The 23,758-nt window shown below is 41.0% G+C and overlaps 1 long non-coding RNA gene across 1 annotated transcript; it reads left to right on the forward strand.

Moving 5' to 3' along the window:
• The first annotated feature begins 19,061 nt into the window (after positions 1-19,061).
• On the forward strand, positions 19,062-21,191 carry LOC115926132. Its single transcript, XR_004064985.1, has 3 exons — positions 19,062-19,776; positions 20,693-20,796; positions 21,017-21,191. It is a non-coding gene; the product is annotated as an uncharacterized LOC115926132 (long non-coding RNA).
• The last annotated feature ends 2,567 nt before the right edge of the window (positions 21,192-23,758 follow it).

The raw sequence follows: 23,758 nt of genomic DNA on the forward strand, positions 1-23,758 counted from the left end.
CCATTGTTTTACGGCAAATCAATGTATTTAGACTCATTGTAAATCATGTGGTTGGCATTTTTTCTAGAAATTACATAATGATAACTCTCTACAATTTTTTAAAGCAAATGGGCCAGTCCTTTTGAAAGTAGAAGTGAATATTTTCTTTAAAACCTTTATTCTATGAAGGCATACTCGTGATATCGGCCCCACAATTACTGTTGTAATCGATTGTACGTGGCTTCGTACTTACGGTCAGATGAGCATATTTTAATACCATATTCATGACACTGGCAGGTCACTAATTGGCGTATGCTCCGAGGGGCGGAGCCCCCGGAAGCGCAGGGGTTTTAGGCATTACAATTAAGGTCAGATTAGCATCCAGGGGCCAGCCTTAGGGCCCAAGATGGGGTCCAGGGGGCAGAGCCCCCGGAATTAGCTCAGGGGTATGGGCAATTAATTACGGTTACATGAGCATACTTTCTTTTCTATTTCTTTCTATTTAATTCTCTTTAATATACTTTTTCAAAAGTGTGGGGGTGGGAGGGGGGCTTGAGCCCCCAAGCCCGCCGTTCCGCGGGACCTGACATGTCGGCCTCTAAATAGTAAATAAGCACATTTCTTGCCTGACTGTATATTGTGATATATGTCATTCTCCAACAAACGCATAAAAAGTATAATTTACTAAAAAGCGAGGAAAAATCCCGGAAAATTAGGCTATTTCAGCAAGATCTGTATTTCACTGGTATCATATTAAAAGAAAAAAAAAAATCACTTTTAAAGTTTATATTGGTGGGGGGGGGGGGAGGAACTGGCTGAATACTTACACCTATGGTGTCGAGGGGCTCTTTCTTCATTTTTTTGTTCGGTAATAAATAAAGTTAGTTTGTGTGGGTGTACTAACGGCGCAGTAAGCCTATAACCACTGCTGACGGCGGCACTGCACTGCGAGCTGAATCGGTAATATAGGAAAACGAGAAATCTTGCACGCTAATCTAAGTTCCATTTCATTGGTTTAAGGTTAAAAATTGAAACTCAATATTGTGTTAAAGTTATAACATAAAAGATAATCTTTATTTTATAATTCCACGGGGGCGATTTTTAATTTTGCAATCGCCCCCGTGAGCAACCTGACGGGGGCGATTATGTAGCTCACGGGGGCGAATCGCCCACCGCCCCCGTGTATTTTGAGCGCTGCCCAGAAAACCCCCTAACTATATAATTTTTTAAAATCATTTTAGCTCTTTTCCTTTTGAAACTTCTACCTGTAACTATCAGATGGCGGCCATTTTGGATTTGACCAATATTACCAGTATGACCCGAGGAGATCTCAAATTGATGAAAGAATATCATAATCAGATTCTCTGACCCCGAAAACCCCATAAATATATAAACTTTTGTCATACTAGCCCATTTCCTTTCGTAACTACACTTAATGTGTAACTATCAGATGGCGGCCATTTTGGATTTGACCAATATGACCAGTATGGCAGACCCTAGGAGACCTCAAATCGATGAAAGAACATCAAAATCAGATTCTCTGACCCCCAAAACCCCATAAATATATAAACTATTATCATACAACCGCTTTTCCTTTTGGAACTACGCTTGACCTTTAACTCAGATGGCGGCCATTTTGGATTTGCCCAATATGGCATACCCAGAGGATGCCCTTCTTGGCGTCCGGAAGAAATCGTAAAATTATGGTATAAACTACCTCTGGGCCAAATTTGGTGCTTTTAGAGGAATCTGCACCAAACAACCCATATTTAGCCCTAACAGCCTCCACTATATTGAATATCACTGGCGTACTGGGGGGGGGGGGGGCTTGCAGGGGGGGGGGGGGCGCCGCCCCCCCCCCCCAAATAAAATTGAACTATGACTTATTTTCACAAGTAATGTATAAATGTTTGTGATATCACATGATTTTCAACAAAATGCTAGTTTCTCCATTATTTCTTGCAAACTGACCCATTCCCAAATAGCCATGAAGAGCATATGTTTTTGTTTTAGTCACTAAGGGCCTTATAGTGGCCACTAACAGTAAAACTAATTCATTTCCAGAAGATACAGTGCAAAGCACTGCAGGGAGATAACATGCTACCCACCACTCGGACTGAGCATGCACATTGCAAACGAGCGTTCCATACTTACATCATGTAACACTGCACATATACCGTTAAGGGGCCCAGTGGGGGGAATTGAATTCAGACAAGATTAAGAGTAGAGAACGGTACAACGAATCGTCTTCTTTCTCTAATAATTTAATGAAATGGCAAAGCTTCCGCGCTTCGCGCGGGAGGGGGGTTGGGAACTAATTTCAGACTAGGGTTAAGAGTCGAGAACGCGGTACAACGGATCGTCTTAATCTTTCTCTAATAATAAATGAAACGCGAAAATGCCCCTTGGGCCGTATGCATAAAAAGTAGCAATTGCTTGCAAGCAATTGCTTCAAGCACAAGCAATTGCTTGTCAAGCAAAAGATCAAGCTCAAGCAATTGCTTAAATCCGTATGCATAACATTTTGCTTGTGCTCAAACCTTTTGCTTGCCTCCAGCAAGCAATTGCTTACGATCTCAACAATAGCGACGTCACGCCGGTGCGAACATCATTCATGGGAGAACAAAGGCGGGTTTCGCATACTAGTAGTGTATTCAAATGTCATGCGTGTGGGGTAGCCTTTCCTGACATGGCAGTATAACCTCATATCCAGAGTCCCCCAGAAGGCAGCCGCGAGCATTTCTTGAAACGACATCGCGCAGGTCCGACGTTTGAAAAATCCGGGAGTCGTGAACCGATCCGGGCCAGCCAACGTCAACACTAGTGAAGATATAGTTCTCATCGCATGTTGCCTGGACGTTAAAGGAAGGGTAGTTTTTGCGGTTGATGAACTAATCTCCGAACTGGCCGCGCGGTTTGTCAATCCGCACATGGGTGCAGTCAATCGCCCCGATAGTGAAAGGAAACCCCAGTTTTTCAGCCCATCGTTCCTTTGCATGTGTCACGTCTGCGTTTGAAGTGGGAAACTTGATCCAGGTAGGGTGCTGCGCTGCGATGAGGTCAATGTTTTTAGCCACATGTCGAGAAACAGTGGTCTGGCTGATCCCCATCACTTCCCCCACTGTTGTTTGGTAAACCGGATCCGCCAAGTAGTGGAGCGTGGCCTCCATGCTCTCCACCGTTGTCAGACATCCTCCCCGTTTTTCATCATGTTCAGGTATGAACCTGTGTGCTAACCACTCAACGTTCTCTTTGTCGAAGTGGAATAGTTTCCGATAGGTCTCGGGAGCAATTTCTTCTCGATTTATTCTACTCCTGTATAACTTTGGTTTTTCTCTAACGAGCATAAACATGATGCTTAAACCGCGAACGTCCCGATTAAGCAAGAGCTCAAGCTGCTATGACGGAGCTTGAAAAAACGTAAGCAATTGCTTATAAGAACAAGCAAAAGGTTCGTTTTATGCATACGTTTTTAAGCAATTGCTTGATCTTTAAGCAATTGCTTGCGGACATCAAGCAATTGCTTGTGCTTGCTAGCAAAAGCATTTGCTTGCAAGCAATTGCTTATGTTTATGCATACGGATTCAAGTAAAAGGCTAGCACAAGCAATTGCTACTTTTTATGCATACGGCCCTAAATGAAACGACAAAGCTTCCGCGCTTCGCGTGGGAGGGGGGGGGGGACTGAATTAAGACAAAGACACAATAAAACGATTCGTCTTCTAATAATTTAATGTAACTTGAAAGCTTCCGCGTTTCACGGGGGATGGGCGAAAATGAATTCAGACAAGGATTAATGGTAATAATTTATTGAAATGTCAAAGCTTTGCGCGAAAGGGGGGGGGGGCGGAATTCAGACAAGGATTAAGAGTCGAGAACGGTTCAACGGTACAATGAATCGTTCCCCCCCCCCCCCACTCCGAGAACGGACGGACCCCATGCGTGTTACCAAAATGTCCGGTAAAGGGTTACTTTTCGTGCCCGACAATTGTAAACAAAGGGGTGTATTAACTTTTCACCCGGAGATTTCTTTAAAAAGGGGGTGTTTTTTTCTTTTTTTGCTCTCATCTCTTTGGACTCCTGAGAAATTATTCCGAATTTAGGGGGGTATACATTGAGCATTTTTCATGATTTAGTGGGGTCTCCAAGGCAGGAAAAGCCCGCGAAAGGGGGGTTCGGAAATGTTGGCAGTCCTCAGATAGGGGGTGCTTTCAAAAGAGGGAACAAGCATATGCGTACCCTAAATAACACTGAGTAGGGGGGGGGCGGGGAATCATCTTTTTTCTCTATAAATTTTATGAAACTTAAAAGTTTCGCGCAGGGTAGGCGAAAGTGAATTCAGACAAGGGTTAAGAGTAATAATTTATTGAAACGTCAAAGCTTCCACATTTCGCGCGGGCGGGGGAGGGGGAAATTGAATTCAGACAAGATTAAGAGTCGAGACCGGTACAATGAATCGTCTTCTTTCTCTAATAATTAAATGAAACGTCATCGCTTCGCGCAGGATGAGCGAAAATGAATTCAGACAAGGATTAAGAGTTGGGACCGGTACAATGAATCGTCTTCTTTCTCTAATAACTAAATGAAGCGTCATAGCTTCCGCGCTTTGCGCGGGAGGGGCGAAACAAGCTTTAAGAGTCGAGAACAGTACAACGGATCGTCTTCTTTCTCAAATAATTTAATGAAGTGTCAAATCTTCCGCGCTTTGCGCGGGAGGTGAAAAATTGAAAAATAACTTAGTTCCTGGCCCCGGGTTTATAGGGCTAAATTTATAGACATTTGGACATAATCGGCGGCCTCTACACCCACCCCCCCCCCCCCCCGGACACTTTTTTTTTTTTTTTTGGTCTATAAATTTGAAAATTTGACATTTTTTTTCGTTTGGGGGGGGGGGGGATAAGGTCACTTTACGTTAGCCGTGGGCATATTTTTTTTTTTTTTTTTTTTGAAATTAAAAAAACAAAACAAAAAAACAAAAACAAAGGGGGGGGTTTAGTTTTTTTTAGGGGGGTTTACACACATAAAAATACCAAAGGGGGGGGGGGTTTGAACCCCAACCCCCCCCCCCCCTGCGTACGCCCCTGGACGCACCTGATAACGACACAGTTTATATACTCGAGATAATTTGTGCAAGTACTACTGGTCAAGTACCAAACCACCGTCTTGTGCATTGTGCGGCATCAAAGCATAATTTATACAACGTCTCACGACATGACAGATCACTTTTTCTCTAACTTCTAACCAATCAGAAGGCTTCTTTTTTCCATGAAGTGCCGGTGGACATTAATGCGCCAAATGTGGTTCTAAAATTGCAAAAGATTCTTGGAAGGGGTAGGAGAAAGCGATTCTACGTCATATTACTCCAGGAAGTGCCTGAAAATGCGTCTAATTTGGTTCTAAAGTTGCGAATGCTTGGTCGCTCCGCTCCCTCGCCGTTAAAGCCTCGTTCTGTCGCTTCATCGTTTTACACATATTTCACCCCATGCCATTTTGTGCCCCCCCCCGGTAAGAAATTCCTGGATCCGCCACTGATGCTTATACCCCTTGAGCTTCGGGGGCTGCGCCCCTTGAACCCCGCCGGGGTTTTGCCCCTAGACCCCACTTTGAGAAACGTTCAGCGGGGCCTGCATGTTAGAGTGGGGTGATTCAGATTTTTTTTGTCAGCCCCCCAAACGTTTTTGCTCATTACGCCACTGTTGACTATGTATATGTGTGGACTAGAGTACGGACATTCGGTGCGGCAGGCGGACTATTGGTGCGAGACCTCTTCCGCACGGATTGTCCGTCAGACATTTGAGGCGCGCACGGAATGTCCGGCACGGGCATTCTGCGCGGATAAAATCCGCACCGATCGTCCGCTCTCGATCGATCTCTAATAGTCGGACGATCGGTGCGGGTTACATTCTACGCGGTCACACCGGGTCCAAAGACTGTCGTGTTGACCAGTCTGGCCGTTGTAAAGGAGGTGCTTGTTAAAAGCGCTGATAGACGGATTACGCCACTGATAGGTCTGGCATTTTCAACTAAAGGTGAGTAGGTCTATACACAATGGGCCGTATGCATAAAAAGTAGCAATTGCTTGCAAGCAATTGCTTCAAGCACAAGCAATTGCTTGTCAAGCAAAAGATCAAGCTCAAGCAATTGCTTAAATCCGTATGCATAACATTTTGCTTATGCTCAAACCTTTTGCTTGCCTCCAGCAAGCAATTCTCGCTACCCTAAATAGGTACGAAAATCTCGAAATTCGCGAGACGAGGTAATTTTCACTCTCTCGGGTCGTCACTACAACTTCCGGTATAGAGTCCCATCCCGCTGGCGCTAGCGCCTGTGTTCGCTGTGCAGAGTTTTCACGCACGCTAAAATCGATGCCAATCAGTGTAATTTGTACAGATTATAATATGCAATGGAAAGCTTCGGGCAGAATTAGTGACTTTAGCACAAAAGGCCGTTAAACTCTACCGTGAAAGAGAGGGTTGTGATCACGAACGCCTGCACAGGAAGCTGTAATGTCGAAAAGCTATCCCATAATGCAATGCGCGTTTTCAGGATTTTCCCCGGATCTCGGCAGAATCGCTATTTGGGGTAGCGAGAATTGCTTACGATCTCAACAATAGCGACGTCACGCCGGTGCGAACATCATTCATGGGAGAACAAAGGCGGGTTTCGCATACTAGTAGTGTATTCAAATATCATGCGTGTGGGGTAGCCAGGCGCGGATCCAGGATTTCTTAGAGCACAATTATTTTTTTTTTTGATCCTCAAAAAAAAATTCAATTTGCACCCCCCCCCCTTGAGCGCCAGGGGGGGGGGGGGGGCCCAACCCCCCCAAAAAGGTAAAAATCACGTGATTTTTTTTCTCAAGGGGGGGGGGGCCAGGTCCCCCGGCCCCCCCCCCCCTGGATCCGCCACTGGGGGTAGCCTTTCCTGACATGGCAGTATAACATTCCAGGATGACATATTTCAGAACAAAATGCTCTCCACCGTTGTCAGAAATCCTCCCCGTTTTTCATCATGGTCAGGTATGAACCTGTGTGCTAACCACTCAACGTTCTCTTTGTCGAAGCGGAATAGTTTCCGATAGGTCTCGGGAGCAATTTATTCTCGATTTATTCTACTCCTGTACAACTTTGGATTTTCTCTAACGAGCATAAACATGATGCTTAACCGCGAACGTCCCGATTAAGCAAGAGCTCAAGCTGCTATGACGGAGCTTGAAAAAACGTAAGCAATTGCTTATAAGTACAAGCAAAAGGTTCGTTTTATGCATACGTTTTTAAGCAATTGCTTGCGGACATCAAGCAATTGCTTGTGCTTGCTAGCAAAAGCATTTGCTTGCAAGCAATTGCTTATGTTTATGCATACGGATTCAAGTAAAAGGCTAGCACAAGCAATTGCTACTTTTTATGCATACGGCCCAATGAACATGACGGACAAAGAAAGAGGACAAAATATACAGTTCCTCATTCTACCCTCAACAATTGCTGTGATAGACAAAGGAACATCCCGTCATATTATGTACAAATGTGTAAAACATGTGAATGTGCATGTGACACCTGTTCTACACATTTTTACATAATAGCAGTGAAGGGAAGTTCCTTTGTCTACCTCAGCAATTGTTGAGGGTAGAATGAGGAACTATATATTTTGTCCGTCATGTTCATATTGATACATATACGATCAATCTGTCGATCTGTTCGCCGTATGAGGTGTATTATGCAAAACATTCAGATGGTCATATCTCAGCCAATACATATTCAATTGGTTTTTCGACATTTCGACATTATTTTTAATGCTTTTTCGGGAAATGAAGAAAAAATTGAGAAATTCTTAAAATATAATTTTGATGACGTCACACTTCACCACTCTATAGCCTTGTAGTCTACCACCTTTTGTAACACGCGTGATCATTACAATCACGTTATCCCAACATGATTCTTTTTGGCTTTGTTCTTGATAATTAACACCTTCGTGCCTCTATGTTAGGAAAGACAGGGTACCCGGATATGTTGAACAGGCCTACCTTTCACAGTAAAGAGCTTCCTTATTAAATCTTGATCACCGAAAGGAGCCTACCTTTAGGACCTTGGTTGCAGGGGCGGCGATCCCGGAGGGGGGGGGGACGGGGGAGGGGGACACGTTCCCCCTCAATTTTCTAGGGGGGATCATCACCCCGGAAAATTTGAAAACGTGAAGAAAAAAATGTATAGCAAATACTAGCTAAAGACTGCAACACACTTTTAGGCTATGGAGGGCCCCAGAGTACTGCGTTTACGTTTAGACTAATAGAAATGCAAAAATCTTTTTGCTCGGTCGCTACGCGTCCTCGCATAAAAAATGTACAAGTAAATATTTCTTGGTTTTATACTATATTTTTGCTAAGTAATGTATTTGTTAAAACAACAAAACTTCGAAAAACCTGTGATGGGGAGTCAATTCCGTCACCTCCGCCCCAGGGAGTGGGAGGTAGGTACTCACATATTAAAAACTTCTAAACATAGGTCCCATTTTATAGGTAAAGACAAGTATCGGAAACGCCCCAATTTCAAAAAATGAAATGGAAGCTCTCATTACAATCATGTGAAAGAATATGTTTTGACTAATACATAATGATAAAAAATTTGCCGGGAAACCGCCTACTAATTCATATATTTGGTAAATTTGTTTCTCTCATGGTCTGTGAGAGATATAGGGTAGTCCCATATACATCTTTCTGTGTATAGTGCTTGTAACTTTACGAAAAATGGGCCAAATTTCTTATCATTTTGATGATTCCAGAACATTGCAGATGCTAGATGCTAGATGATCAACCTTTTATGATCGTTTCCACAACGTTTCTTTCACAATGCAATCGCATGACCATAACTGGTCTTTACCTTTAAACAAAAATATCCCTAAACATAAGTCCGGTTTTTTAAATTTTCCCAAATTGTGGGGTGTTTGCCTGGCAAACACTCGGAAATTGTGAAAATAGTCTTTACTTCGAGAATACTGACCCTTTAATGTGTAGGGGTTTCGAAGGTTGAGCGGCGCACCCCATTCCAAACCGATTCTGAGTACCCACCCCCCCCCCCCCCCCGTCATGAAAAGAAATCCCCGCCCCTGCTTGGTTGAGGAAAGACAGGGTGCCCGGGTGCTAAGGCGCTGCCCGCATATATGTAGAACTAGAGATTCAAGATCAAAGGATCGCGGGATTTTATTGCCATTGCCAATTCAATACTGAATAGAGATTAAAACGCCCGCAAGATAATTATTCCCACCCCTTGCATAACAAAGAGTTAACAGTAAAGAGCTTCCGTTATTGCAAACCCCATCACATACAACAAAATAACGTTGGGAGATCGAGCAAGCTCATGGCAGCCCCCAAACTGATGCATAAATTACCGTTAAAAATGAAGAAATCACCATCGCTATGTACTCTAAAAAAAGGTTAAATTAAAATCTAAACGCAAATCTACATCAAGAACTATTGCAGCGCAGTAGAATATGCATGTATTCGCATAATTTCTGCAGAGAGCTGATCGAGAAAGTCTCATCAGCTCTCTATAGTTTCTGGTTTCTTCTTCTTCTTCTTAGTATTATTATCACTAGTATTGTCATTATTAAAGGGCAGTCCAACCTTTGTAATAAGTTTATTTGTATGAAAGCATACAGACAAATAAGATAAACAGAATGGCAAAGTTTGAAATAAATTGTACCAATAATTTATGAATTCATGAAATATAAAATCAGTAATTCTATAGCTTAGAAATTTCAAATTGGCAGTTTGTTCAGATAGTGACGTCGTGGATATAATTATCTCCCGTTTGCCGAGTACAAAAATAACAATTTAGTTTCTGTTTTTCTCCTTAGTGCCTTCTCCCTTGGCCAATAGTCTAAATATGTTATGCTTTTTATAGACCCTCATGATTTATAAATTTTTGAAAATTTGCCTTCGAGACTCCCAAAGAGACTTCTTGTCATGGTATAGTTCTTCTTAAATAATATATTGTAAACGTTGTTTATCCCTTTACTCTTCTCCAGCTGACTGAGGTTTTTATTGTTATTTATATTATGATGCGCTCAGGGTGCGCCCATTCATCAAGACCCTGTGGTTTTTACGGATGCACCTTTTTCCATCCTATTTTTTAAAATTTTAATCAAGTCTTATTTTTCTTTTTCTCCTTTTTCAAAAATAGAATGTATGTATATATATTTCAATGTATTTTTCTTCGCCTATGTATTACAACAATGTATAATGTCATTTTTATTGTGATTGGAATCAAATAAAGTTCAATTCAATTCAATCTTGTAATTGCCCCTTCATATGTTTCCCTACGTATCAGGACAATTACCCCCTGGGCAATCACCCCCCGGAAAATTACCCCCCGGAAAACTACCCCCCAAGGACAATTACCCCCTGGAAATTTACCCCCCGGAGAATTACCCCCCGAGGACAATTACCCCCCAAGGACAATTACCCCCCGGAAAATTACCCCCCGGAGAATTACCCCCCGAGGACAATTACCCCCCAAGGACGATTACCCCCCGGAAAATTACCCCCCGGAGAATTACCCCCCGAGGACAACTACCCCCGAGGACAATTACCCCCCGAGGACAATTACCCCCGAGGACAACTACCCCCGAGGACAATTACCACCCGAGGACAACTACCCCCCGAGGACAATTACCCCCCCCCCCCCCTCCCTCGAAACACCATTACCGCGGCCCGAGGACAATCACACCCAGGGAATTTGTAACACTGTGACGTATAATGCGAGCTCCTCTTCAAATTGCTATTTAGAGAAAATGTCATGAACTTTCATTTTCTTAGTTATTTATGACGGAATAGATTTGTTTCGTACAGGGGTTGTGTATAAATTATATTTATATTCGTAGCTCACATTCAAAGCCCTCGTACCCATCTGCCAAATCTTTTTGCTTGACGTACATGTATCCTCCTAGGAGGAGATTTCACCCACCCCTCTCGCTCTGTATCCATTCCACCTTTGTGAAGTTTGACTTAATATGCCACGTGTATTGAATCAAATTCAATTGCCAGAAGACGCATGTATAAAATCTAATTCAATTGCCAGAAGACGCATGTATCAAATCAAAGTACGGAATTTACATTTCTTAGAAATTTAACAATACATTGCGCGCAGATAAGTACGCGTTAATACAGCTAGTCTCCCCAAAAATGGCCCAACAAAGAAATTAGGATGTAAGATATCATTATTTATGCATCCTCTGTAACTTTTCTAATCAGCTGATCGTATATTTGTCTTTGTATGTATAATGGGCCCTCATCCATGATCTATTCCAAAATTAAGGTTCTCTTCATGTTTATAAATGTAATGTAATATATATATATATATATTTCTGTTGTCATGGTGAATTAAAATGTGTTTTCTTGTACTGTAATTTATTTTGAAATAAAAATTGCCTTCAAGTTAAATATATGGTATGTACGGTGCCATATTAAAAGAAAATAAGTATCCGCACTTGGGTACATTCATCTCAATGATTTTGTAATTCCAGAGCAGCGTTTTTTCAACTGGGGTGCCGCAAGAGAATGTTAGTTACATGACAATTTTTTTTGGCAAACGTTGATTTTGTGAAAAACAAATATCAGAAACGGGTAGAGTATTTATTGTCATTAAAAAATAAAATGTAAACAAATAATAAAATGTCTTTCTTCCTTGCTCACTGACAATATTTTGCGAATATATATCTTTTATTTCGACATCACATTGTTACCACACTCATCACAATTATAAACATGATGAATCAAGGCAACGAGAGGCCCGAATATCCTCATATTCGTGTATCAAGGTCATGACCGAATATTTCACTTTATATTCGTGTACATTCGGCGGTGAGGCGCCCGCATACCTTAAATCTGTGCTAGTGTGTTGATTACAACATTATGTTTTACCATTTTGAAAATGTCTTGTCCTTGTTTTTCTTGCTCGTTCACTAAATCAAGAAACAAATGTGCCCATACGTGTGTACATAGCACTTGACGAGTGCCAGAGTGATGCAAAATAAATAGTTTGTGAAGAATTTAAGATTGGGCGAAACTTTTCATTTCTTAAGAGGGCATCGTGTCGAACAAAAAGTTGAAATAATGCTGCACAAGAGAAATCCTTCGTAGAAAACAGCAACCACAGTGTTGTTGCATAGATTATAGTTAAAGAAAAATGTGTAGTAATGAGGAAGATCACGCGCAAGTATTTGAACGAATGTGGGTTCATGCACGGGATTTTATGGGCTCGTAGCCTTCACAGCATCTCTCAACGTGACAGATCGTCTTTTGCTATTGAATCCTGATTGTCCCCGGGGGGGGGGGGGGGGTAATTGTCCTCGGGGGTAGTTGTCCTCGGGGGGTCATTTTCCGGGGGGTAGTTTTCCGGGGGGTAATTATCCTTGGGGGGTAATTGTCCTCGGGGGGTAATTCTCAGGGGGGTAATTTTCCGGGGGGTAATTGTCCTTGGGGGGTAATTGTCCTCGGGGGGTAATTCTCCGGGGGGTAATTTTCCGGGGGGTAATTGTCCTTAGGGGGTTATTGTCCTCGGGGGGTAATTCTCCGGGGGGTAATTCTCCGGGGGGTAATTGTCCTTGGGGGGTAGTTTTCCGGGGGGTAACTTTCCGGGGGGTGATTGCCCAGGGGGTAATTGTCCTAGAACCGTTTCCCTACATTGTTGACTGAACTTTGTGCGTACACATGGTTTACAAATGAGATAAGCATACACGTCACCATCAAAAGTGAAGGTCTAGTGTTGGTACAGCTATTCATGGGGCGGGAGGGGGTCTACTGGTTTTACTGGATTAATGAAATACATAAACTAACACAAATCAAACCACAATCGACTGTTTAATTGGAAATCAAACCTGCTGCGTGAATCCGCATCATTTTGTATAATTGCCCCTTCATTTGCTTTCCTACATTGTTGACTGAACTTTGTGCGTACACATGTACTGGTTTACAAATGAGATAAGCAAACACGTCACCATCAAAAGTGGAGGTCTAGTGTTGGAACAGCTATTCAAAGGGCTGGAGGGGGGGGGGGGGGTCTACTGGTTTTACTGGATGAATGAAATACATAAACGAACAAAAATCAAACAAAAGAGAAACTAAACATGCCGTGGAGTAAAGGGAAGGTGCATGGGCGAGCTCTACTTTTCATACTGTCTCTCCCCCTCTCTCTCCACCTCCCTCTCCCCCTCTCACTCTCACTCCCCCTGTCTCTCTTCCCCTCTCCCTTTTCTCCCTTTCCTTTGCCATTGATTGATTTTTTTTTTTTTTTTTTTTGTCGGGGGGGGGGGAACACTGGATCACGTTTCATCTCACATTTCTACGCAGTCACCAGAGCGATGACATTGAAATCTTATCAGACCAGGCCAAACATAAGTATAATGACATGAGATGCATTTAACTCTCGTTTTTTTCAATAGAAAACAGTGAAAAAGAGTACTTTTTACGCTCCCTCCTTTATTTTTGTACCAAGACAATTCCCAAGTATACACATCTTTCGATAGTGTACAGATTGTCTATCACACATAGATGAAATGATGATCGACAAAAATAAGAATTTCTTATTTCAGATGATTCATTTCGAATACACCGGTATCCCAATAGTTTTATACTGCACCCCTTCTGTGTTGCCAGGGCAAATTACAAGCTAAGCAATTAAATATCATCCTCTTCATGAATTGATGACTGAACAAATTTACTTTTTTTATACTTGATTTTCAAATTGCAAAAAAAAAGGCGGGTATCAAACTTGGTTTGCCCTTGAATGACAAGTGTTGGGTAAAACTACCATAATTGCCTATACTAGAATCATCCAGATTAGATTTTATTTTTAAGTATAAATTATCAAAAAAAAAAAAAAAAATTAAATTAAATTACCATTAACATAATATGGACTTAATTCTTAAGGATCTTTAAGGATTCACTTCAATAAAATACAAACTAGAAAAAATTAACCTGTGTATGTTGGAGAGATATAATAAAGTAGTTTTCGAGAATGAAATGCTCCCCCCACATGTTACGTAATGTAATTGCACAAATTAAAAGCACCAGCTGTTACCACCGTGTTGATTAAAATCAAGCATACTAATTTCAAGGTCAAATATTTAAAAAACTATATTGATTAATTAAGGAGGCTTTATTTCTATCATGATTTAAGTACTATAATCCATTTCATATTATTTCATGATTTCTTCAACCCAAAATACACTGCAGAATCAACAAACCAATACAATTTTGTACCAGAATATTGTTGGACTTTTAAAATATATGTAGTCCGATAAGCCACTACGGAGATAGCACTTGTACAAATGACCCCCGCCCCCCCCCCCCGGAAATATTCACAGGCCTTTTACACATCGAAACGTCTGACTTTGTGTATTTCAGAATTACCATGGCCCAAAAAGATGGGGTCACTTCATAAACACCTTTTGTTTGCCCTCTAGAAAAGAATACTTCCACGTGTGTATCAAAGAATTTACCGGCAGTGTATAAATGAATGATTACATAACTATTCCATACACACAATACGGTCAACGTTCTTTCGTTTATGCAGCTGCATTTCTTTCGGACAATTCCCCCCTTCAAATTCGCAATACTAGCTCTTTAAATACATTTAAAACAATGCTAAAAACATATATCTTTAAGTCTTGTTCCTGAATAGCCCTTTTGACATTTTGCCTTTTTTTCTTTCTTTTTTTTGTAGATTAACGTAGGATATTATTAATTTATGAACTATTTGAATTTTGGTTGCAAGTGATTTGTAATCATGTACATGTATTATTTTTTATTTTTTAATGTTAATTGAATTGATGTAATTTGTAATACAAATTCTGTTTCCTTTACTTATCAGCTATTTTTCTTCTAAACCGCTTAGAGGCAATTTGCAATTTGCGGTATACAAATATCTTATTATTATTATTATTATTATTATAACTTTCATGAACACGTACCATTTTCAAACCCTTCGTTTTGAGGGAAGTTCTAAAGAAGTATTGTTGGAATTTAACCTTTTCATTTTTTGACCTGCGAATGGGACATAGTACCTTTAAATTGTGACCTACTTCAAAGAAAGCTCTCAAATTACACAAAGCCTCTTTTGGAAATTTCTAAGGATTCGAATTTAACACAACTTGTGAAATCGCCAACTTCTATACGAAATCTATACGAAATGAAAGACCTCTATATTGTAAGTTTATTTGTGGCTTTAAACTTTAAGTTATGCTTCTTCCTCATATATACTTCAAGAACTTTTATAATATTTTACCGGTTTTATTTTTTTCAAGGTTTCTCTAATTATTAAGTTTCAGTATTATAAGAAAAATGAGATTTCCTAGCAGTATTTATTAAATCTAATGTTAGTTATACTTGTTTTGTTCTCATAATAATATGTATTATTAATTCTCCCTTTTAATAAACTATCGTATTAAGGTTTATGTCATAATTTTTTTTACATTGCTATGTATTTCATGTGCTTTATGGTATAAGTGAATGTAATGCAACTCTCGGACTGCTATTTTCAGTTTTTTGACAAAACATTCCATTTAAATCCTTGTATTTTGTTCTTCATCTTTTCACAATGTTTGGTCAATGGGCCTGCATAATTCGGTGTCACAGAAACACACACCACACAGACTCTCATGGACACACACGCAGCGCATGTATACAGTTTACGTTAAGCATGTTGTGCTGAATTGACGTGTTTTGGAGTTCAGATAACTATTTCATTTGTGTTCTTTTGCATTTTTAGTAAAATCTAAAAGCGATCATTGTCATTTGTATTTATTGATTCAACCATAAAATAACATCAAGTGAAAACAATAACAGTACATCAATTTAAAACATTTAGGTTATGAACACCAGAATTTCTAGCCGATATCCCTTACAACAATAACCTGTAAGTTGCTACAGCACGCATTCATCTCTTCAATCATGAAACATCTTGACAATAACAACATCCTCTCGTCTTGTAAACACGGATTCCGCTATTCATTCCTTTGAGACGCAGCTCCTACTTACAATCCAGGACCCTGCTTCGGTACACAAACGATGGAAACAGGTTAACCCGTTGACTACTGAATTATCTAATTCCCATAGCCTTAACAGATGGACCACCAGGTTCCAGTAAGCAATGGGTTGATTGACATGATCATGCTCGACTTCTCCTAGGCTTTGTATAAAGTACCACACAACCGTCTCCTGTTAAAACGGAAAAGTATAGTATCAAATGCGAAACTATGGATTAGAGTAAATGGTTCTCTCCCGGAAATCCACCCCCCCCCCAAGGACTGCCATCGTCCGAGGCAAAAAATAACTCCTTGGACAATCATCCCCCCACCCCCTCGACCCTTGACGACCATTATCCCCCAACATTGTTTTGCTTTTATTAAAACAAATTTGTTATCAGGGTGGATTTCCCCTTTAATAAACAGGGGGGGGGGGGTTGACTGTCCCGGGGCTGATCTTCAGGGCGGGGTTGGGGGTAATTTTCCGGGTTTAAGTGACCTCTTGGAGTGTTTGTCCCGGGGGATATACTTTTGTTTGTTTGTTGTTGTTGTTGTTGTTGTTGTTGTTTTGTTTTGTTTTGTTTTATTTGTTTTGTTGGGTTTTTTTTTTTGGGGGGGGGGGGGGGGGTGGTGATTATTGTTCTTGTTGGTAGTTTTCCGGGGAAATTTTCCGCCAACAAAAATCAGTGTAGATCGGGGGGGGGGGGCACTGGCGTACTGATCAGGGAGGGGGCTCGGGGGAAACAATTTAAACGTGGTTTATTTCTAATTCCATAACGGTAGTTTACACATAATGCTGAAATTACATAATTTTCCGTGATTTGTCCTCATTTATTAGTAAATTATACTTTTTTATGCGTTTGTTGTTTGTTGTAAAATGACAAATTCCTAAATTTACAGCCAGGCAAGAAATATGCTTCTTACGATGCCTACATGTCAGGGCCCGCGGAACGGCGGGGATAGGGAGCCTCCAACTCCCTTCCACGCCCCCCCCCCCCCCCCCCCCCCCCCACCCCAATTTTTTTGGAAAAGTATATTAAAGAGAAATTGAAAGAAAGAGAGCAAGAAAGAAAAAAATAGTTAACTGCCAGTGTCTCAACAAAATAAGGTATTAAAATATGCTCATCTGACCGTATAATTAAACGCCTAAAAACCCTAAGCTTCCGGGGGTTCCGCCCCCTGGACCAAACCAAGGGCCCTATGGCGGGCCCCTTGATACTCATCTGACCGTTATTTAGTGCCTAAAACCCTTGGGCTTCTGGGGGCTCCGCCCGCTGGACCTCACGCCAATCAGTGTCCTGCCAGTGTCACAAATAAGGTATAAAAATATGTTCATCTGACCGTAATCAAATGCCTAAAACTCTGAGCTTCCGGGGGCTCTGCCCCCTGGACCACGCATAGGGCCCTAAGGAGGGGGAGGGGGCTGAATTCAGGCGAGGATTATTTTCGAGAACGGTACAACGAATCGTCTTCTTTCTCTAATAATTTAATGAAACGTCAAAGCTTCCATGCTTCGCGCGGGAGGGGGAAACTGAATTCAGACGAGGATTATTTTCGAGAATGGTACAACGAATCGTCTTGTTTCTCTAAAAATTCAACGAAATGTCAAAACTTCCGCGCTTTGCGCGAGGCGGTGTGGGAACTGAATTTAGAATAGGATTAAGAGTCGAGAATGTTAATGAGAATCGCATTTCTTTCTCTAATGATTTAATGAAACGTAAAAGCAGGGGGGAAACTGAATTCAAACGATGCTTAAGATTCGAGAACGGTACAATCAATCGCATTGTTTCTCTACTGATTTAATGAAACGTAATAGCTTCCGGGAGACGTCATTTTTTTCTGCGGCACAGATTGGGGCTTTTTTTAATAAAAAAAAAAGGTCTTGATTTAACCCTAACCCTACCCCTAAACTTTCCCATAGGCTCAACACGCACCTAACCCCAATCTTTGCCGCAGAAAAAAATAACGCTTCCGGGAGGGGGAGGGGTGGGTAAACTGAATTCAGACGAGGATTATTTTCGAGAACGGTAACACCAATCATCTTCTTCCTTTCTCCAATGATTTAATGAAACGTAAAAGCTTCCGCGCTTTGCGCGAGAGGGGTGAAACTTAATTCAGACGAGAATTATTTTCGAGAACGGTACAACAAATCGTCTTGTTTCTCTAATAATTAAATGAAATGTCAAAGCTTCCGCGCTTCGCGCAGGAGGTTGGGGAACTAAATTCAAACGAGGATTAAGAGTCGAGAACGGTACAAAAAACCCTCTTCTTTCTCTAATGATTTAATGAAATGTAAAAGCTTCCACGATTTGCGCGGGAGGGGAACTAAATTTCAAACAAGGACCTTAGGGTGGTATTCTCGAAAGCGGCCTAAGTTAAATCAGTGGCCTAAACCTGGTTTAAACCATGGACTATCTTTTTTGCTATTCTCGAAGGTGGCCTAAAGATAAGCCAGGCTTAAATACGTCATAGTTTGGCCTAACTTTAGGCCGCTCAGAGGTGAGCCCGCGGGGCAGGTTTAAATAAGTCATAGTTCGGCCTAACTTCGCATGACGTCACTTTTTAGTTAAATCGACTGTCCGCGGAGAGTGAACGGTAAGTTTTGCATTTGAATTTCTATATTTGATAACAATTTACACTCTTTTGTATGGATAAGCGCTCATAAAAGTTACACCAGCTAATAAAGTATTTTTGTTACTTTCATTTTGCTGTCTGGTGATAATCTAAAATGCTTTTAACTGAATAAATTTGGGGAAAACTTGGTAAATGTTCACAGTGTTCGCAGACCAGTCCCATACGTGCAAATAATTGTCGGTTAACATTTTCGTTTCCTGAGATTGAGCAATTTCTTACCGGGTAATTTTTTTCTGGGCACTATTGTACTTTCGTACGCATATACCACCTTAACACCACCTTAAAATTATCATTGCTAGACGTAGAAACTACTTTTATAGTGGATTTTTGAGACGCTGTTGCCTGAAAGTGGACTAGCACTAGATCTAGGCCTAGGCCTAAATTATCTAGATCTAGATCTGGCTGTCTCTTTCGTTCGTTAGCCTCTGATTTGGGTAGGATCTCTTTCAGGAGCCGACCCTACCCAAATCAGAGGCTAATGAACGAAAAAGACAGAAATTTCGGTCTGGTAACACCTCTGCCTGAGCTGCAGTGCTAGTTGTGGCTGTTGGTGGGATAATTTTCTACAGGATGATGATGATTTTCATAACCACCCCCCCCCCCCCCCTCCCCAAGAAATCTAAATTTCATCAATAAGAGTCTAGTCTTGACAGGTCTTATAGGAATTGAAAGGAAATGGACAGAAGCTTCCTTTTTTGACATATACATTTGCTGATAATGTTACAGTAGACCTAGCTTAGTCTTATAACTCTATTAGTAAACTAGAGAGAAAGAGAAATTGTAATTTCTTATCAAATATCAACATATTTTTCATCTTGATTTTCTGCTATTTCAGGTTCTTTCCAATTGATGCATGGGGATGAAAAAAGAAGGCCTCTCCCAAGCTACTGTGTCCCGCCTTGTGAAGTCCATCTCAATAGCCATTGCCAGGAGATCGGAGCAATACATCTCAATTCTTTCAACAAGAGAGGCAGTCCTGCAGAGTGCAGACCCAACATGAGTTTTATAATTACTGCCATTTCCCTGGCGTTAATATGGTTGGTGCTATTGATTGCACCCACAAAGCGTCTCCAAGCCAGTTGGCCCAACACCAGTTATTTCCTGAACAGGAAAAATAGATACTCTGTTTTTCTTGGAAAGTCTGCTGGTGAGTAATGCTGTAATAACGTCTTACTTTTGTAAACTAAATAATGTATATACAATTTTTATTAAAAAGATCTGCTGATTTTATGAATCTGCAGATGTGTCTAAAGGTACATTATGTAGTGATTTAAAATTGTTTTGTCTGATGAATGTAGGTGCAATCTACGCTCAAACTTTTATCATTTTACGTCGGCACGAGCTAATATCTTCAGCTTGATTGCCATGGCTACCAGTCACTCCTGACAGTGACAGCTTGGCCTAGACTTTTGGGCGGAACTATCTCTGAAAATAAGACACAAATAATCAACAGTTGATTAACTACTTTCAAATTTGGGTCAGAAGAAAACTCAAACCTACCACTAACAATTCTAGATCATATAAGACTTAGAGACCTACAGACTGCAGTACAGTACAGTGCAGTAAATTTTCATTTTACTTTTTTCCCCTTCACGAAGCTCATTTTGGGAGATAACGTAAACAAAGACAATCTCTGGTCTAATGTTAGATTGAACTAAAATGGAAAAGTTGGGCTCTAACGATTAGGGCCTTGTAAAATCTACATTCCAGGCTGTGTTATCTAAGTAAGATGTAGACCTATAGACTTGATTTTAGGAAAGGGACTAACTTGGCTTTCTTACGGCATGACATGGCAAATACAACTTGGTGCAAGCACATTTATGAGATAGTACTGCAAGAATGTGTATGTTTGTTCTTGACTTTAAAAGAGATACCGGTAGTCATTCTGTAAATCAATGATTACTAGTAACTGAGTGGGGAGGGGGTGCCTAGTCACTGCCTACATGAAAGTTAGTTGTTTTTTTTAAGTTAGAATATGATTGACACTATAACTAAGACCAATTATCAATGGAGTAGATCTTTGGTATTTTAATGAGGTCTAAACCTTTTTATTTTTGTTTCAGGATGATGTTCTTCTTCAGTAAAATAAATGAAGGCAAATAACCTGATGATTAAGACAAATTCAGAGAGAGGAAGGAGAACTACTGAGCTGCTGAATTTCTGAGAGGTAGGCTGTAGGAATAAGTTGTTGTTTGTATGCCCAGGTACATTTGTTCATTCACATTTTTTCATCAATACTTTCATGTAACTGATTATGCACTCCACTTTTACCACAATGTGCATGTAAGTCCACTTTGGTCACAATGTACATGCAAGACCTATTTAATGTTTAATAGAAATAGGTTTCAATGTGCTTCCTTTTATTCTTTTCTCTTTTCATACAACAGACATACTTGCAGGGACTATGAAGTTCTACTTAGCCTATTCAATGAACCAAACTCCATCTGCTGTAACTGTGACTGCATGGGGATCAAAACCTTTGTATTATAATCCTCATAACATGAAGCTATGGTAACAAACAAGCAACCATTGATAATAAGCCTGATATGTCCTTGTTGTGTGTGTGAACCACAAAGCAACCATTACTCATAAGGATGTTTTTATGTACATCAGATGTTTACTGTTTCACTGGAAAAATTGTGATTTTAAGTCATTTAAGAAATTATGTTTTGTAATGTGTTTTAATATAGTGCAAGTCATGATATAACAGATTCCCTGCAAAAGAAACACGGCTCAAAAGTAGACTATGCTTTGTTTTAAAAAAATGATGGGAGAAGGTATATAATGTAACAAATACATAACATTTAATTCTAATAGTTTCAAGTAGCAGATTATGAGGCTATTGGAGCTTAATATTTGATTTTGACCTTCAATTTTATAATCGTATTCATCATGAATTACAATCTTTTCTGTTTTAAGAAAAATAAATAAATTGAACATAATTGTTGATATGTTATATACAATATTCCTTTCATATCTTTTGATTTTAAGTGTGCATATTGTTGGGTTCATTGAATTATACATGGAAAAAGTCTTGAAATAGAACAGTGGGAGAACAGAGAGCGAACGAGAGAGAGAGAGAGAGATAGCGTAAAAGAGAAAGGGAACCAAATGAGAAAGAACAATTTAATGGTGAGAGAAATAAACAATGATGTGAGATAGTGTGTGTGTGAGAGAGATAGGGAGAAAGAGTTGGGGGGGGGGGTGACAGTGCCCCTTTTTTCAAATGCCCCTTTTTATATAGGAAAGTTCCCTTTTAACTTTGTAAGAAGTGCCCCTTTTTCCATAGGAAAAGTGCCCCTTCCCCTCTTCACCTCTGATAAGCGCCCCTTTAATTTTGACACGCGCCCCTTTTCCTTTGACAAGTTTTCATTTTCCTTTGCAATAAGTGCCCCTTTTCACTTTTTAGAAGTGCCCCTTCACCTCTGATTATTGCCCTATTTAAATCTGAGAGGTGCCCCTATTAACAAAATTATCGGTGGCCCTTTTATTTCAACAAATGCACATTTCCTATATTATAAGTGCCCCTTTTAAAATATGTTCAATGCCCCTTTTCAGGTGCGATTTGTGACCCTTTTCATCTCTGATAATTTCCCTTTTAACAATGATACAATTCCAGCAAGTGCCCTTTTTGTTGGTGCTGCCCCCCGCTTTGGAAGTCGCTCCGCCGTCCCTGGACGTCATATTGCTCAAGTTGTCGAGGTGATGCATCCTCTCCACACTCAGCGCGCATCCATTGTCTTAGCCCATTGTCTTAGTGCATTGTGACGTCATATTGCTCAAGTTGTCGAGGTGATGCATCCAAAGTACCTAGGTGTCACTCTTGACCGAAGCCTCACCTTCCACGAGCATGCCAAAGCCACAGCCCAAAAGACCCAAGCCAGAGTGTCTCTCCTAAAGAAGCTTGCAGGGACCGGATGGGGAGCTAATTTCACCACCCTTCGCACCTCCACTCTAGCTCTTGCCTTCTCCACTGCCGAGTATGCTGCACCTGCATGGAGCCACAGCACCCATGTACACAAGGTTGATGTTGTCCTCAATGACGCTATGAGACTAATCAGCGGAACACTCACTGCAACACCAGTCAGCAACCTGCCAATATTATCTGGCATACCACCAGCTCAGCTCAGACGAGATGCGCAGTATGCTAAGCTTGCCCAAAAGCATGACAGAGATAAATGCCTTGTTCCTGCCCCCTCTGCCTTTGAAGGACAGCGTCTCCCTAGAAGACACTTTGCAACACAGGCTGCTGAGCTGCGGCCTGAGAACCCCCCTCCACCTTAGCCACTTGGATAACAAAACGCTGGTCAGACCAGTGGAATTCGTCCACTACCAACCTGAAGGAGTTCATCCCAAAGCCCTGTGCAAAACCAAGTGGCAGCGACCTCCCAAGAAAAGCCTGGGTCAACCTAAACCGTGTCAGAACTGGAGTTGGCCGCACACAATATTTCCTACATAAAATTGGAGCTGAATCATCACCAAACTGCGCCTGTGGAGAGATCCAAACTATGGATCATGTCATTGATGATTGTCCGATCTACAAATCCCCCCACGGCGCTTCCGGACTTCGTGAGCTCGATGATGAGACGATCTGTTGGCTCAATAAGGATCTTCCTATCTAGATGATGTACTCCCTGATATTCTTTGCACGAACGAACGAACGAACGATCCTCTCCACACTGCGCGCATCCATTGTCTTAGTGCATTGTGACGTCGCAGCTTCGGTACTGAGCATGTGCAGAAACTGTAACCATGGTGAATGATCCATGGACTAAGTTAAGCCAGGTTTAAACCATGGATCAGTTAGGCCACCTTTCGAGAAATGAAAATGACTTAGGTCAGCGGCCTAAGTTAAGCCTGGCCTTACTAAACCACGGTTTAACTTAGGCCAGGTTTAACTTTGGCCGCTTTCGAGAATACCACCCTGTGTTATTAGTACGTGGCCGAGGGCATGTATATCTTCACGCTCTCGATTTTTCTGTGTCATGGTGTCGCATGTAATATCATACTGCCGTCACTGTTTATTGCATAAGACATCTAGACTATTTTGTTTTCTTGTTTTCTTTTAGATGTCTTTCATCGTTTCCTTCTCTAGATCTACATGTTAAGTACAATTCCCTTTATAATAC

Source organism: Strongylocentrotus purpuratus, unplaced genomic scaffold (assembly GCF_000002235.5).
Source record: "Strongylocentrotus purpuratus isolate Spur 01 unplaced genomic scaffold, Spur_5.0 spur5_scaffold_19, whole genome shotgun sequence".
NCBI classification, from domain to species: Eukaryota; Metazoa; Echinodermata; class Echinoidea; order Camarodonta; family Strongylocentrotidae; genus Strongylocentrotus; species Strongylocentrotus purpuratus.